General features: G+C 42.6%; 1 protein-coding gene across 2 annotated transcripts in view; it reads right to left on the minus strand.

Moving 5' to 3' along the window:
- TAFA2 (TAFA chemokine like family member 2) overlaps positions 1 to 18,876 on the minus strand; it is a 526,830-nt gene that overhangs the window by 102,698 nt on the left and 405,256 nt on the right. The window lies entirely within an intron of this gene.

Genomic DNA, 18,876 nt, shown 5'->3' on the forward strand with positions numbered 1-18,876 from the left:
AGTGGGGCTCACAGTCTTAGTCCACATTTTACAGATGAGGTAACTGAGACAAAGAAAAGTTAAGCGACTTGCCCAAAGTCACACAACTGGCAAGAGGCAGTGCTGGGATTCGAACTCATGATCTCTGACTCCCGATTGATTGAATGATTGATTCCTTCCAGCTATGTATTATCACACTTTTTGGAGACCTGATCTCAGGTGCACGTGCCCAAACTGAGATTCTGCATTATCCCCACTGCGTATCTGTTTATACTTTTCTGCAGAAACACTGTTATCTTTGCTATTTTCTTTTCCTGGCAGATGTTCAAGGGTGAATTATGCAATTAAGAATCCAAATTCCCACTTCTTCCAGATGCCTAATTTTCTAACTATTCACTTGTCGGAAACACATGTTTACCACCTATTACATAATGACTAGGACTGTGATCGGCTTCTGGCTCCCATTTCGTGAAATTTGCACAGTGAATTTGGGGAAGGTAGCCTAGAAGGTATACTGTTCTGGGCCTATTTATCAATAATACCAATAATATTATTCGTTAAACATTACTGTGTGCCAGGCTCTGTACTAAGTGCTGGAGTAGATAGAAGCAAATCGGGTTGGACACAGTCCCTGTCCCACGTGGGGCTCACGATCTCAATCCCCATTTTAAAGATGAGGTAATTGAGGCACAAAGAAGTGAAGGGACTTGCCCAAGGTCACACAGGAGACAAGTAGTGAACCTGGGATTAGAACCCATGACCTTCTGACTTCCAGGCCTGTGCTCTAGAAATTCACCAAAATCTGGAAAAATCTGACTTTGAGAAAAGCCAACAACTCCATTTCAGAATATACTTTGGATTTTTAAAAATACAGGGTAAAATGTTTGGTTCGAGGATGACCCTCAAACTAAATATTATAGATTAAATTGTAAGAGGAAGATCCACTGGAGAGAGAGGCATACAAGTATAAGCTTTATTGACCACTGCATCTGATTTCCCAGACAGAGCTTTGCCCAGAGGAGAAGACCTGACTATCTAGCTTTCAAGTGAAATGTTCAATCTCTGTAAGGCAGAAGATCAACGGGCCGATTTGGCAGGGAAGGGTTGGTTCAGGGTAGCCAAAAGGCAGGAAAAGAAGATGGAAACACAGAGATGATGAGAGAATATGAAAGAAGATCCAGAAAGAGAAAAAGATAGGAACAAAGTAGTAATACCAATACTAGTAGAAGCATAGATACAATACAATACCAAACAGAGAAGCAGCGTGGCTCAGTGGAAAAAGCACAGGCTTCGGAGTCAGAGGTCATGGGTTCAAATCCCGGCTCCACCAACTGTCAGCTGTGTGACTTTGGGCAAGTCACTTAATTTCTCTGTGCCTCAGTTACCTCATCTGTAAAATGGGGATTAAAACTGTGAGCACCCCGTGGGACAACCTGATCACCTTGTAACCTCCCCAGTGCTTAGAATAGTGCTTTGCACATAATAAGTGCTTAACAAATACCATCGTTATTAGTAGTAGTAGTAGTAGTAGTAGTAGTAGAGGTAAGAGTCTGCTGTGTGAACTTAGGCAAGTCACTTCACTTCTCTGTGCCTCAGTTACTTCATCTGTAAAATGAGGATTGAGACTGTGAGCTCCACGTGGGACTGGGACTGTATCTAACCCAGTTTGCTTGTATCCACCCCTGAGCTTGGCACATAGCACTTAACAAATACCATAATTATCATTATCAGAATTAATAATGATAATAATAATAGTAATAATGATAATAATGTTTTTTCTTAAACACTTACTATGTGTCAGGTACTGTGCTAAATGCCAGGGTGAATAAAAAGAGATCATTCAAGGACTGTATCTACCAAATCTGTGTGGTACTCTATCAAGCACATATTATATGTAGAATGCACACAGAATTCAATAAATACCACTGGTGGATTTATTGATCCACTCTCATAGCTTCAACCACCACCTCTACTGATGATTCCCAAATCTACTTCAAAAGCACCAAACTCTTGGCTCTGCCAACTGTCAGCTGTGTGACTTTGCGCAAGTCACTTAACTTCTCTGTGCCTCAGTTACCTCATCTGTAAAATGGGGATTAAGACTGTGAGCCCCCCGTGGGACAACCTGATAACCTTTAACCTCCCCAGCGCTTAGAACAGTGCTTTGCACATAGTAAGCGCTTAATAAATGCCATAAAAAAACTCTCCTCTTCTTTTAAACCTCACATCTCCTCCTGCCTAAAGGATATTTGTACATGATTCATTCATTCATTCGATTATATTTATTCAGCACTTTCTGGGTGCAAAGCACTTTACTAACAATACTAACAAAAAACAGATACATTCTTTGCCCACAACAAGCTTGCAGTCTATAGGGGAAGACAGACATTAAAATAAATAAATTACAGATATGTACATAATTGCCATGGGGCTGGGAGGGGGGATGAATAAAGGGAGTGAGTCAGGGTGACTTGGTTGCCCACTGACACATCAAGATCAACGTGGCTCAGTGGAAAGAGCGTGGGTTTTGGAGTCAGAGGTCATGGGTTCAAATTCCAGCTCCGCCACTTGTCAGCTGTGCGACCTAGGGCAAGCCACTTAACTTCTTTGTGCTTCAGTGACCTCATCTGTAAAATGGGGATTAAGACTGTGAGCCCCACGTGGGACAACCTGATCAACTTGTATCCCCCCCAGCGCTTAGAACAGTGCTTTGCACATAGTAAGTGCGTAACAAATACCATCATCCACAGTTGAACCCCTCATCTTTACACCTGTATCTTCTCCTCTACCCAACTTTATCATCACCAATGGCAATAATACTATTCTCCCTGTCTCACAAGCCTGTACCCTTGGCATTATCCTCAACTCATTTCCCTTATCTGACCTCCTGACATTGAATCATGCACAAAATTCTGTTGGTTCTGCATTCACAATGTTGGTAGAATCTGACCTTTCCACTCTATAGCAATGATGATGATGATATTTGTTAAGCGCTTACTATGTGCCAAGCACTGTTCTAAGCACTGAGGTAGATGTAATAATGATAATAATAATAATAATAATTGTAATTATAATAATAATGATAGCATTTGTTAAGCACTTACTATGTGACAAGCACTGTTCTAGGAACTGGGGAGATACAAGGTGATCAAGATATCCCATGTGGGGCTCACAGTCTTAATCCCCATTTTACAGATGAGGTAACTGAGGCACAGAGAAGTTAAGTGACTTGCCCAAAGTTACACAGCTGACAAGTGGTGGAGCTGGGATTAGAACCCATGACCTCTGGCTCCCAAGCCCGTGCTCTTTCCACTGAGCCACGCTGCTTCTCAAGGTGATCAGGTTGTCCCACTTGGGGCTCCCAGGTTCAATCCCCATTTTACAGATGAGGGAACTGAGGCACAAAGAAGCTAAGTGACTTGCCCAATGTCACACAGCAGACAAGTGGCAGAGGTGGGATTAGAACCCACAAGCTCTGGCTCCCAAGCCCGGGCTCTTGCCACTAGGCCACGTTGCTTCTCTATCCAAATAGTTACCTGGCTGATGCAAGAACTCATCATTTCCCATCAGCCTCTTTGTTGACCTCACTGCATCCTGTCTCTCCCAACTCCAATCCCTACTTCACCCTGCTGCTTGATTAATTTTAATAAAGAACACTTTTATACACCTCCAAGGTGTATCTCTAAGGTTGCCCATTCCTTTCCACAGCAATCAATCAATCGTATTTATTGAGCGCTTACTGTGTGCAAAGCACTGTACTAAGCGCTTGGGAAGTACAAGTCGGCAACACATCAAGGAGAAACTCCTGACCTCCGGCTTTAAGGACCTCAGTCAGCTCTCACTTGCTCCGTATCCTCACTCCTGTCCCACTCCAACCCAGCTCACACACTTTGTCCCACTCACGACAACCTACTCAATGTGCCTTGCACTTAGAGAAGCAGCTTGGCTCAGTGGAAAGAGCGCAGGCTTGGGAGTCAGAAGCCATGGGTTCCAATCCTGGCTCCGCCACTTGTCAGCTGTGTGACTTTGGGCAAGTCACTTCACTTCTTTGTGCCTCAATTCCCTCACCTGTAAAATGAGAATTAAGACTGTGAGCCCCACACGGGACAACCTTGATTTCCTTGTAACCCCCCCGCCCGGTGCTTAGAACAGTGCTTGGCACATTGTAAGCACTTAACAAATACCAACATTATTATTATTGGCCTGGAATTCCCTTCTTTCTCAGCAAGTAGACCATTGCTCTCCTCAATTTCAAGGCCTTTCTGAAATCACTCATCCACCAGAAGGCCTTTCCTGTTTAATTCCTCATCTCCCCTAACCTATTTTCCCCTAAATACCACTTCATCAGTTTACCCAATAACCTGCCATTTGTTCTTTGAATATATCTTTACTCTCTTTTGTTTTCCCCTACAAATAATTTAATTTTGTGTATCTCTCCTGCTAGATTGTAAATGTCTTGCAAGCAAGGATCAGGTCTACTTGGAATAGCAATAGTATTTATTAATACTAAATAATATTAGAGAAGCAGCATGGCTCAGTGGAAACAGCCCGGGCTTGGGAGTCACAGGTCATGGGTTCTAATTCTGGCTCCCCCCCTTGTCTGCTGTGTGACCTTGTGCAAGTCACTTAACTTCTCTGGGCCTCAGTTACCTCATCTGTAAAACAGGGATTAAGACTGTGAGCCCCACGTGGAACAACCTGATCACTTTGTATCCCCCCCACAACGCTTAGAACAGTTCTTCACATTCATTCATTCAATCATATTTATTGAGCACTCACTGTGTGGACAAGACTGTACTAAGCACTTGGGAAGTACAAGTCGGCAACATATAGGGACAGTCCCTACCCAACAACGGTCTCACAGTCTAGAAGGAGAGACAGACAACAAAATAAAACACATAGGTATGAAAACCATCAAATAAATAGAATTATAGCTATATGTGTATCATTAATATAATAAATAGAGTAGTAAATATGTACAAGTATAAAAGAATAATCAATTTGTATAATCCCAGCTCCATCCCATGTCTGCTGTGTGACCTCGGGCAAGTCATTTAACTTCTCTGGGCCTCAGTTACCTTGTCTGTAAAATGGAAATTAAGACTGTGAGCCCCACGTGGGACAACCTGATCACCTTGTATCCGCCCCCTCCAGCGCTTAGAACAGTGTTACGCACAGAGTAGGTGCTTAACAAATGCCATCATCATTATTATTATTATTGTTAATCACTTACTGTGTGCTGAGCACTGTACTAAATGCTGGGGGAGAATGCAAGGGTGGGTATTAGTTACAGCCCCTGTCCCTTGGAGGGCTTCACAAGCTAACCCAATTATACTCTCCCAACCACTTAATTCAGTGCTATGAATAGATTAAATTCTCAATAAATAGTTGTTGCTTTTTTGGTGGGAGGAAAAAAAGAAATCATAGGGAAAGGGGGAGGGATTGTTGATGAGACTAAGCCATGGCAAAACAAAATAAATAGTCAGGCTAGGAGGAAACTGCCCAGAGCCAATGGAGGAAGGTAACTTATGATTAAGCCAAACTGTAGCACTATCACATACGTAATTAATCAGTCTACAATCAGTGGTACTTATTGAGCACTTACTGGGTGCAGAGAACCATACTAAGCACTTGGGAGAATATAATGCAGTAAAATCGGTAGAAACAATTTGGTAGACTGGTTAATACTTACAAAGGATGATTCCTACTAATTATTCAAATGGAGATTATTGGGGGAAAGTCTGGAGAAGAGAACTCCCAGACTGTTGAGGTAGTTAATGCACAAAGTGTTTGGGATTTGAAGTAGTGTGGAAAGCAGCAAGCCTAATGGAAAGAGCATGGGCTTGGGAGTCACAGGACCTGGGTTCTAATCTTGCCTCAATTACTTCATTCATTCATTCAATCAAATTTATTGAGCGCATGGAAAGTACAATTCAGCAACAAATACAGACAATCCCTGCCCACAACGGGCTCACAGTCTAGAAGTTACTTACAGGCTGTGTGATCTTGGGCAAATCACTTAACTTCTCTGTGCCTCAATTTCCTCAACTGTAAAATGGGTTTTCCAATTCCCATTCTCCCTCCTAGACCATAAGCCCTTTGTGCGGCAGGGCCTGTGTCCAAGCTAATTAACTTGTATCCATGCCAGTGTTTAAACAGAGCTTGACACAAAGTCAGCAGTTAAATACCATAATAATAATAACAATAATATTAATCAGTTGTAATTGAGTGGCTATTACATCAGATTTAATCCAGATTCCTGCTGTCCCTCTGATAGTTGGCTGTAGGCTTCATTAGAAAATGCCGCCAGACATTATCTTTTTGGAACACTGTGGAAAAATGCTAGATAGTGAAATTTCTTCACAAATGTTTTCTGAGAGATGCTGCTCACACTATTAAAGCATTAGATGACAATCATACTGGTTTATGAGGCCTATACAACAGAATTTTATGCAGAAAAAAAATCTGTCGATACCACATTAAAACCACTGGATTCTGCAAAATTCTCTTCCTTTTTTGAAAAAAAAAGGGAAGGAACTGGAGCACATGCATCATCTGATAGCAATTAAAACTCCCTATCAAGTAAGTATTTGAACTAGATTTCAAGCCCTGGGTTGTGAAGCAAGGGGTCGCGGGGGGGTGCATTTGTGTGTGTCCTTTAGGTTGGACGTTGATGTCACTGACAATGAGATATTTTTTATGTGAGTGACTGAATTCAGACCAATGCACAACCAATTATACTTTCTGCATCATGTGCATGTAAAATTGCCCTTTGTGGCACAGATAATAATAATAATGACAATTGTATATGTTAAGCACTTACATGTCTCAGGTACTGTCCTAAGCACTGCAGTAGATAGAAGATAATCAGGTTGGAGAGTCCTTGTCCCACACGGGACTCACAGTCTTAACCCCCATTTTTAGATGAGGTAACTAAGGCACAGAGAAGTGAAGTGACAAGTGGCATGGCCTAATGGCAAGAGAATGGGCTTGGGAGTTAGAGGTCATGGGTTCTAATCCTGGCCCCGCCCCCTGTCTGCTGTGTGACCTTGGGCAAGTTGCTTCACTTCTTTGTGTCTCAATTACCTCATCTGTAAAATAGGGATTAAGGCTGTGAGCCCCCCGTAGGACCACCTGATTACCGTATATGTACCCCAGTGCTTAGAACATTGTAAGTGCTTAACTAATACCATAATTAGTAATATTATTATTATTACTTGCCCAAGGTCACACAGCAGAAAAGTGGTGGAGTGGGGATTAGAACCCATGACCTTCTGACTTCCAAGCCGGTGCTCTATCCACTAGACCATGCTGCTTCTCAACCGTTCCTTCTCAATTACAGTTGAATTGTTATTCATCAATCAATCAATCAATCATATTTATTGAGCGCTTACTGTGTGCAGAGCACTGTACTAAGCGCTTGGGAAGTACAAGTTGGCAACATATAGAGACAGTCCCTACCCAACAGTGGGCTCACAGTCTAGATGGGGGAGACAGAGAACAAAACCAAACATACTAACAAAATAAAATAAATAGAATAGATATGTACAAGTAAGATAAATAAATAAATAGAGTAATAAATATGTACAAACATATATACATATATACAAGTGCTGTGCTGTTGATTCATAATCAACAAATATAGCAGCATGGCCTAGTGGACAGACGTCAGGCCTGGGAGTCAGATGATCCGGTTTCGAATTCCAGCTCCATCACTTATTTTCAATAGTATTTACTGAGCACTTACTGTGAACATCAAACATAGCTCTCTGTACTCTGTAATAATGATGATGGTATTTGCTAAGTGCTTACTATGTGCCAAGCACTGTTCTAAGCACTGGAGTAAATACAAGGTAATCGGGTTGTCCCACGTGGGGCTCACAGTCTCAATCCCCATTTTAAACAGATAAGTTAAGTGACTTGCCCAAGGTCACACAGCAGACAAGTGGCAGAATAGGGATTAGAACCCATGACCTCTGACTCCCAAGCCCGTGGTCTTTCCACTAAGCCATGCTGCTTCCCTACTAAGCACTTGAGAGAGTAGATGTTAACCCTGTAGACACATTCTCTGCCCACAACGAGCCTACAGTCTAGACGGGGAGATGGACATTAATATGATTAAACAAATTACTTGTGCTCTGTGTGACCTTGGGCAAGTCACTTAACTTTTCTATACCTCAGTTACCTCAGCTGTACAATGGAGATTAAAACTGTGAGCTCCATTCATTTGTTCACTCGTTGTCGTATTAATTGAGCACTTACTGTGTGCAGAGCACTGTACTAAGTGCTTGGGAAAGTACAACACAACAGTACATGAGGGACATTAACTGTTTCCAACCTTGAATCTACCCCAGTGCTTAGTTCAGTGCCTGGCACAGTAAGTGCTTAACAAATACCATTAAAAAGAAAAAAAAAAAAATGGAGAAAAGAAAGGAAGAGGAATGGCGAGAGTAAGAGTGTGATTGAAAATTTTGTTTTACAAAAGCAGAAAGATAGGCTAACACCAAAGAGCAATAGAAATGGAGGTGAAAATATGAAGAGGAAAATTGGGTGAGATTCCCCTGTGTGACCAAATAATTAAAAAAATAACTCTAACTGAGAAAAGACTTGATATTAATATGGGTCAAAATGCTCCAAATACTCCAAGAAACAAAAAAAATGTGCTTGTTGATTTTGACACATTCATATACTCCAACTACCACAAACTAGTATGCAGTTAATATTAGAATGAATGAGAGAAACAGTCACTTCTATCCTTCATTCATCTGTCAATTATATTCTCAAATCCAACTAATTCTGCTGGAATGATCTGGGGACAACCAGAGTGAGTTTATTTTCCTCTGTTTATATTTTGTTTCAAAAGAAGCAGATTGGCCTAACGGAAAGAGCACAGCAGTGTAAGCTCATCCTCTTGACTGTAAGCTTGCTGTGGGCAGGGAATGTGTTATTGTTGTATTGTACTTCCCCAAGCACTTAGTACGGCGTGGCTCAATGGAAAGAGCCCGGGCTTTGGAGTCAGAGGTCATGGGTTCAAATCCCAGCTCCGCCACTTGTCAGCTGTGTGACTTTGGGCAAGTCACTTAACTTCTCTGGGCCTCAGTTACCTCATCTGTAAAATGGGGATTAAGACTGTGAGCCCCACGTGAGATAACCTGATCACCTTGTAACCTCCCCGGTGCTTAGAACAGTGCTTTGCACATAGTAAGTGCTTATTAAATGCTATCATTATTATTATTATTATTACAGTGCTTTGCACACAATAAGTGCACAATAAATATGATTGACTGACTGTCTGGAATTCAGGAGATCTGGATTCCAATTGCAGCTCCTCCACTTGCCTGCTGTGTGCCCTTGGGAAAGTCACTTCTCCTCTCTCTGATTCCTGGTCTATGAAATAGGGATAAAATACCTACTCTCCCGTCCTTTAGACTTTGAGCCCAGCATGGGACAGAGACTGTGTCTCATCAGATTGTAATATACCTACCTCAGAACTCGGTACGATTCTTGACACATAGTAAGCACTTAACAAATGCCATTTTTTTTTTCTTTTTATCTGCTTTGCCCACACTGCGTGCTCAGTAAATATGAATCTAAACTGTAATTCTGCTGCAGTTTCCTCTCCCAAGTGCTTAGTCCAGGGCTCTGCACATAGTAAGCTTTCAATAAATATGATTGATTGATTGATGCCTGTCAAAGACTAAGGTCACCAAATGCTTTTTAGAAAAGCCTCAGATCATTAAGTATATTGATCCAGTGTGTTCAGTGATATCAGGCAAAAACTACAAGAGCACCATTAACCTTTCTTCCTGAAATTTTTAACACCATCAATTGGTCGCTGACATGCTACACTAAGATCATAATAACACTCCTTTTCTATCTAGGATACTTACAGTGTTACCAAAAATACACTAATTCCCTCTCCATTTTCTTTTATAATACTAATTATAATGATGGCATTTGTTAAGCACTTAATATATGTAAAGCACTGTTCTAAGTGCTGGGGAGGATACAAGGTGATCAGATTGTCCCACATGGGGCTCACATCCCCATTTTACAGATGAGGTAACTGAGACACAGAGAAGCTAAGTGACTTGCCCAAAGTCACACAGTGGACAATTGGCAGAGCCAGGATTTGAACTCATGACCTCTGACTCCCAAGCCCAGGCTCTTGCCATTAGGCCACGCTGCTTCTTTTATAAAACTCTATTGGGAACTCTTCAACTCTGGAGTTTACCAAGCATTAACATACTTTTGAACTATCATTTCACCCTGACGCCACTGAGTAGAATTTCTCTATTAAAAGTCTACCTTGTTCCATCCACTGGAAAGATACTACTATAGCAAAGCTATAAAATATTAGCATCTCGATTTGACCAGCTTAGCGATACATTATTTTAAATGCAAAGTACTTTCCTGGGGTTTGACGCAGAGTAAAATTCCCTATGACCAAGGCCTCACCTTCATTTAACCTCCTGGCTCTCTTTCTTTCAAATTTACTGTGGAGGTACTATTAAAATTTTATATTTTGTTAAAATTACCTTATATATATGATATATATTGAGTAGGAAATGACAGTACATCGTTCACTGCAAGGGAGCATTACTAAGGCCGAGAAGGTTGTTACCCAGAATTCTGTTCCTTTCAAAGAGTTTATAAATGGATTTTGGGATGACTTTTTTCCATAAGCACACTCTACAGGAAGCAAGAGAGTCTAACTATGTCTACACTGCCATTCACCTAAACAGTTTCGCTTGGATATATTGGGTAAAAGTGGGATAGAGAGAGTTGAAATTGTAAAAAAAAACCCAAAATATTCAGTTAGGCAGGCCAACCTTTAGGTAGAAGGAGGGTACAAATGATTTCACAACAGGCTCTAAAACCATAGGGACCAGAGAGACAAAATAATTCACTTGTGCCCAGCATATTTCTGGGAAGGGTGGGCAGTCACAACCACCTTATCCTGCCCACTTGGAGTGAAGGCATCTACTCCATCTCTTGTACCTAGAAACCTGACTTATGGTTGCCTGCCTCTGCCACTAACTAAAGAAGCAATGTGGTCCAGTGGATAGAGCACAGGCCTGGGAATTGAGGACCTGGGTTCTAATCCTGACTCCCCCAGTTTTCTACTGGGTGACCCTGGAAGAGTGGTTTAACTTGTCTGTGCTTTAGTTCTTCATTTGTATAATGGGGCTCCAATACCTGTTCTCCCTCCTAGTTAGACTGTGAGCCCCATGAGGTACAGGGACTGTATCTGAACTGAGTAACTTGTATCGACCCCAGCCCTTAGAACAGTGCTTGGCACAGAGTAAGTGCTTAACAAATACCATAAAAAAGAAAGCTTTTCTTATTTTCCTCCTCCACCTAACAGTCCCATACTAGTTGCTACCTCCACCATCTCCTTATCTCTGAAGTCCATAACATTAGTATTTATTTATTCAGTTGTATTTATTGAGCACTTACTGTGTGCAGAGCACTGTACTAAGCACTTGGGAAGTACAATTCATATTATGCTCTCTCTTTCAACACTCATCTTTGATCTGACCCCCAAAACTCTTGGCTTTTCCTCTTAAGAATGACAATAATAATAGCATTTGTTAAGTGCTTACTACATGCCAAGCACTGTTCTAAACACTGGAGTAGACACAAGATATTAGGGCAGGGCACAGTCCCTGTCTCCTAAAGGACTCACAGTCTAAATCCCCATTTCACAAATTAGGGAAATGAAGCACAGGGAAATGAAGTGACTTGCCCAAGGTCACATATCAGACAAGAGGCGGAGCTGAGATTAGAACTCAGATCTTTCTTGGTCTCGGGCCCACTCTCTATCCACTAGGCCATGCTGCCCCACCACAGTTACCAGATTCATTCATTCAATTGTATTTATTGAGTGCTTACTGTGTGCAGAGCACTGTACTGAGTGCTTGGGAAGTACAAGTTGGCAACATATAGAGATGGTCCCTACCCAACAACAGGCTCACAGTCTAGAAGGGGGAGACAGACAACAAAACAAAACATGTAGACTGGTGAAAATAGTAACGAACACATACATGGAGAGCATAATGGAACCCATACATGGAGAGCATAATGGTTTAGCAGTCCATCACCTTAAACACTGGGCCACCTCGTCGTCACCATACCTGCTCTTTCCTCTTCATCCAAAAGGACACCACCCTGGTCCTAGTGTCTGTCACATCCCTGTTTAGACTATTCTTGCTGTGTCCTCACTGGTCTCCCTGCCTCTAACCTGTCACTTCTCTAATCATCATCATCATCATCAATCGTATTTATTGAGCGCTTACTATGTGCAGAGCACTGTACTAAGCGCTTGGGAAGTACAAATTGGCAACATATAGAGACAGTCCCTACCCAACAGTGGGCTCACAGTCTAAAAGGGGGAGACAGAGAACAAAACCATACTAACAAAATAAAATAGAATAGATATGTACAAGTAAAATAAATAAATAAATAAATAAATAGAGTAATAAATATGTACAAACATATATACATATATACAGTCCTGTGGGGAAGGGAAGGAGGTAAGATGGGGGGGATGGAGAGGGGGATGAGGGGGAGAGCAAGGAAGGGGCTCAGTCTGGGAAGGCCTCTTGGAGGAGGTGAGCTCTCAGTAGGGCCTTGAAGGGAGGAAGAGAGCTAGCTCGGCGGATGGGCAGAGGGAGGGCATTCCAGGCCCGGGGGATGATGTGGGCCGGGGGTAGATGGTGGGACAGGCGAGAACGAGGTACGGTGAGGAGATTAGCAGCGGAGGAGCGGAGGGTTTGGGCTGGGCTGGAGAAGGAGAGAAGGGAGGTGAGGTAGGAGGGGGCGAGGTGATGGACAGCCTTGAAGCCCAGGGTGAGGAGTTTCTGCCTGATGCGCAGATTGATTGGTAGCCACTGGAGATTTTTGAGGAGGGGAGTAATATGCCCAGAGCGTTTCTGGACAAAAATAATCCGGGCAGCAGCATGAAGTATGGATTGAAGTGGAGAGAGACACGAGGATGGGAGATCAGAGAGAAGGCTGATGCAGTAGTCCAGACGGGATAGGATGAGAGCTTGAATGAGCAGGGTAGCGGTATGGATGGAGAGGAAAGGGCGGATCTTGGCAATGTTGCAGACATTGAACTGAAACTTGAATCTGCTGAACAGAATTTTCCAAAATGTCACGTCTTTCTATTTATTTAAAATTGAACAGTTATCCATGTAACTTCTGACCATAGGCTTTAAGGTGCCGTATTAGCTCTCTCCCACCCAAGAACTGTATTTTTCTGCCGCACTTCAATGCACACTGATGCTTTTCATTCATTCCCTATATGACCGTCTCTATATGTTGCCAACCTGTATTTCCCAAGTGCTTAGTACAGTGTTCTGCACACAGTAAGCGCTCAATAAATACGATTGAATGAATGAATGAATGAATTCATTCCTCCCATGCTCCCTTTCTCCCGGTACCATGTCTCTCAACACTCCTGTCTCTACCTCATGTCAAATCTTCCCTCCTCTCTGAAACTCCTCCCTCTCCAAGTCCACAAGAATTTTCAATTATAATAAAAAATAATGATGATGGCATTTATTAAGTGCTTACTATGTGCAAAGCACTGTTCTAAGTCCTGGGGAGGATACAAGGGGATCAGGTTGTCCCACATGGGGCTCACAGTCTTCATCCCCATTTTCCAGATGAGGTAACTGAGGCACAGAGAAGTTAAGTGACTTGCCCAAGGTCACAAAGCTGACAATTGGCAGATGGGACTTGAACCCATGACCTCTGACTCCCAAGCCCGTGCTCTTTCCATTGAGCCACACTGCTTTTGAAGTTCTCCCTTCTCCAGTAAGCTTTTCCCAATTAATTATTCCTCTCCCCAGGTCACAATCTCCTAATCTCCTGAAGTACTTCATACATATCAATACTATACTATGGGAGTATTTCTTCCTTCTTCCTGAAAATGTTATGTCTATCACCCTTGCTATACTGTAAACTTATGGAAGTCAGAGACTGTGTCTTTTTCCTTTACTGTATGCATAGTACTCATTGCTCACAAGCCTGGGAGTCAGCAGGTCACGGGTTCTAATCCTAACTCTGCCACTTGTCTGCTGGGTGACCTTAGGCAAGTCACTTCACTTCTCTGGGTCTCAGTTCCCTCATCCTGAAAATGGAGATTGAGACTGTGAGCCCCACATGGGACAGGGACTATGTCCAACCTGATTTGCTTGTAATAATAATAATAATAATGGTATTTGTAATGTGCCAGGCACAGCACTGAGCATGGGGGTGGATACAAGCAAATCGGGTTGGACACAGTCCCTGTCCCATGTGGGGCTCACAGTCACAATTCCCACATTCCAGATGAGGCAACTGAGGCACAGAGAAGTGAAGTGACTTGCCCATGGTCACACAGCAATAACCACCCCTGCAATGAGTACAGTGCCTGGCATTCATTCATTCATTCACTCAATAGAATTTATTGAGCACTTACTGTGTGCAGAGCACTGTACTAAGCACTTGGGAAGTACAAGTTGGCAACATATAGAGACGGTCCCTACCCAAAAATGGGCTCACAGTCTAGGAGGGGGAGACAGACAACAAAACAAAACATGTGGACAGGTGTCAAGTCACCAGAATAAATAGAAATAAAGCAGGATGCACATCATTAACAAAATAAATAGAATGGTAAATATGTACAAGTAAAATAAATAGACTAATAAATCTGTACAAACGTATATACAGGTGCTGTGGGAGGGGAAGGAGGTAGGGTGGGGGGGATGGGGAAGAGGAGAGGAAAAATGGGGCTCAGTCTGGGAAGGCCTCCTGGAAGAGGTGAGCTCTCAGTAGGGCTTTGAAGGGAGGAAGAGAGCTAGCTTGGTGGATGTGCGGAGGGAGGGCATTCCAGGCCAGGGGGAGGATGTGGGCCGGGGGTCGATGGCATGACAGGTGGGAATGAGGTACAGTGAGGAGGTTAGCAGCAGAGGAGCGGAGGGTGCGGGCTGGGCTGGAGAAGGAGAGAAGGGAGGTGAGGTAGGAGGGGGTGAGTGATGGACAGCCTTGAAGTCGAGAGTGAGGAGTTTTTGCTTGATGCGTAGGTTGACTGGTAGCCACTGGAGATTTTTGAGAAGGGGAGTAACATGCCCAGAGCGTTTCTGCACAGAGATGATCCGGGCAGCAGCGTGAAGTACAGACTGAAGTGGGGAGAGACAGGAGGATAGGAGATCAGAGAGGAGGCTGATTCAGTAATCCAGTCGGGATAGGATGAGAGATTGAACCAGCAAGGTAGCGGTTTGGATGGAGCAGAAAAGGCGGATCTTGGCGATGTTGCGGAGGTGAGACCGGCGGGTTTTGATGACGGTTTGGATGTGAGGGGTGAAAGAGAGAGCAGGGTCAGGGATGACACCAAGGTTGTGGGCTTGTGAGACGGGAAGGATGGTACTGCCATCTACAGTGTTGGGAAAGTCAGGGAGAGGGCAGGGTTTGGGAGGGAAGATGAACATAGTAAGCTCTTAACAAATACCATAATTATCATTATTATTCTAAGAGTAGAGTAGGAGCAAGGTGGCCTAAAAGAAAGAGCCACAGCCTGGGTATTAGAGGACTTGGCTCCGTCACTTGCCAGGTGGGTGACCTTGGTCAACTTACTTTTGTGCCTCAGTTTTCTCATCTATAAAATAGGGATTGAATACCTGATTTCCCTCCTATTTAGACTGTAAACATCATCAATCAATCAATCAGTGCTATTTCTTGAGCATTTACCATGTGCAGAGCACTGTACTAAACTTTTGGGAGAGGAGATTACAGCAGATTTAGCAGACACATACGTTGCACATAACGAGCTCACAGTCCACAGGTGAGTCAGAGACTGTGGCCAAACTGATTTACTTATATCTACCCAACTATCCAAGAGCTTAAAACGGCTTTCAATGCATAATAAACTCTTAACATATCTACTATTGTTATCCTGAGAATTATCATTATTATTATACCACAAATTACAGCACTGTAGTGTTATTGCTTGGGAAAGAACTCCAGAAAGAAGTGGTGCATTCCCTGCCTACAAAGAGCAGAAACACTTTAATAAATCTGAGTCCAACAGAAACTCCTTACCCACTACTGACTCCTGTCACGTCCCGCCACAGGAAAGGAACAAAGATGATTTAATTATACCCCTCATTTTTCCCATTTTTATTTCTTTTTCCCTACTACAGCTTTGACTCTGGGTTCCCTTTCAACAAGTTAGAGCACCATTAAGTAAGTCAAGAATGGGCATGGCTAGAAACAGTAAGAAGCAGCATGGGCCTGGTGGATAAAGTACGGACCTAGGGGTCAGAAGCACCTGGATTGTAGTCCCGGCTCTGCTACTTGTCTGCTGTGTGGCCTTGGGCACATCACTTCACTTTTCTGTGCCTCAGTTCCCTCATCTGTAAAACGGGGATTTAAACTGTGATCTCATATGGGGCAGGGACTGTGTCCAACCTTATTACCTTGAATCTACCACAGTACTTAGAACAGTGCCTGGCATATGGTGAGAGCCTAAGAAATCCTTTTAAAAATTGAGTAACCTGTTTGCTAATTTGTTCATTCATTCATTCAATCAAATTTATTGAGCGCCTACTGTGTGCAGAGCACTGTACTATGTGCTTGTAAAGTACAATACAGCAAAAAAAGAGAGACAATCCCTGCCCACAATGAGTACACAATCTAGAGAGGGGGAGACAGACATCAATACAAGTAAACAGACATCAATATAAATAAATGGAATTATAGATATATACATATATACATAGGTGCTGTGGGGAGGGGAGAAGGGGGAAGAGCAAAGGGAGCGAGTGGGAGCTGAGGAATTTGTTGATATGCTATGGCAATACCAGTGGCTGAAAGGGAGCTCATCTGCCAGTCCTGTCATATTGTACTCTCATAACTGCTTAGTACAGTGCTCTGCGCACTATAAGTGCTCAATAAATACCATTCATGTGTTCAATCATATTTATTGAGCGCTTACTGTGTGCAGAGCACTGTACTAAGTGCTTGGGAAGTACAAATCGGCAACATATAGAGATGGTCCCTACCCAACAATGGACTCACGGTATAAAAGATGATGACGACGGAAATGCACATACTCTGTCACTGTGTCAACAGGCACAAATAAGCACTGGAGGTTTCACCCAGTCCAGTTCTACAAACCCAACCCACCACTTCTTACCGTTTGCTCCATTCTCACTTTCCCTAGATCAAATGAAAGTCATTTCTCCGAATTATCCTTCCCCATTCAATCTAATTCAAGGTAATTGCCCTCCATGGGCTCATCAATTACTTTTTATCTAACCTTATCCAATCACCGGCAATTATCTAACACCAGTTCTGGTACTTTAACTTCTCTCTTGGAACATGGTTCTTTGTCCCTCCTTAAGTTTCTCCAGTAGCAACTGCATCCTGCCCAATTTTTTTTCTTCCCTACAATAATGGGGCTCCCTCCAACAGAGAGCCTAAGGGGAAAGGAAGCTCAACCTTAACTTTAAACTTGATTTTCTTCACGTTGGGGCTGACTTGAGAGGGTTTTAGATATGAGTTGCAGCCAACATGCTGACTCAGGGCCAGTTTGATTTATTTTTATTTTGATTCCCTTCTATTGTTGCGTCTGAGCCGGGGAAAAGAAAGAGAACGGCGAATTTACAAAGCAGCGATATTGATTAGATTCTTTATTGTTTCCATTTATCAGGTGGCTCCATTTTCCTGTTGTATCAGCCCTTCGTGTGATGATAATTACAATCATAAATGTTATTTTGCAATTACAGCTTGACTGCTATTCCAAACACAGAGAAATTCTATCATATGAGAAAGAGATATCTGTATTACCCACGGATAGGATCTTAGCATCAGTAGCATCATCTTCCCAAATGAAGCATGTGTGCCACAGTGCCAACCGTCTATAAATTTGGGATAAAAGTCAAGGTGTATTTGTAAAATTGCCTTTAGGATTGCAATTATCATCGCTGGAAGAATTGATTTAATAGGAAAATGGAGCCACCTGGTAAATTGAAACAATAAATAATCATATATATGTCTATACACACCCACACACATAGACACATATATATTTAGAGCTACCCTTGACATTCAGAAATGATGTGAATGGTCAAGAGATCTAAGCTCTGCAAGTGTGGCTGAAAAGGTCTATGTGGCTTAGTGGAAAGAGCACGGGCTTTGGAGTCAGAGATCATGGGTTCAAATCCAAGCTCCGCCAATTGTCAGCTGTGTGACTTTGGGCAAGTCACTTAACTTCTCTGTGCCTCAGTTACCTCCTCTGGAAAATGGGGATTAAGACTGTGAGCCCCCGGTGGGACAACCTGATCACCTTGTAGTCTCCCCAGCACTTAGAACAGTGCTTTCAACATGGTTAGTGCATAATAAATGCTATTATTATTATTATTATTATTATTATTATTATTAAAGGTCCATGCATATTCAACACTTCAGTTAGCATTATAACTACAGATAGGTCATTCTTGGCTGTACTACTACTACTACTAAAAATAATAATAATAATAATTGGAGTATTTGTTAAGCTCTTACTATATGCCAGGCACTATAATAATAATAACAATAATAATAACAATGATGGCATTTATTAAGCACTTACTATGTGCCAAGCACTGTTCTAAGTGCTGGGGAGGTACAGGGTGATCCGGTTGTCCTACAGGGGGCTCACAGTCTTAATCCCCATTTTACAGATGAGATAACTGAGGCACGGAGAAGTTAAGTGACTTGCCCAAAGTCACACAGCTGACAATTGGCAGAGCCAGGATTTGAACCCATGACCTCTGACTCCAAAGCCCGTGCTCTTTCCAATGAGCCATGCTGCTTCACATACTGATACTGAGTTACTGATTGCTAGGGTAGATACAAGGTAAATGG

This window comes from Tachyglossus aculeatus, chromosome 2 (genome assembly GCF_015852505.1).
Source record: "Tachyglossus aculeatus isolate mTacAcu1 chromosome 2, mTacAcu1.pri, whole genome shotgun sequence".
NCBI classification, from domain to species: domain Eukaryota; kingdom Metazoa; phylum Chordata; class Mammalia; order Monotremata; family Tachyglossidae; genus Tachyglossus; species Tachyglossus aculeatus.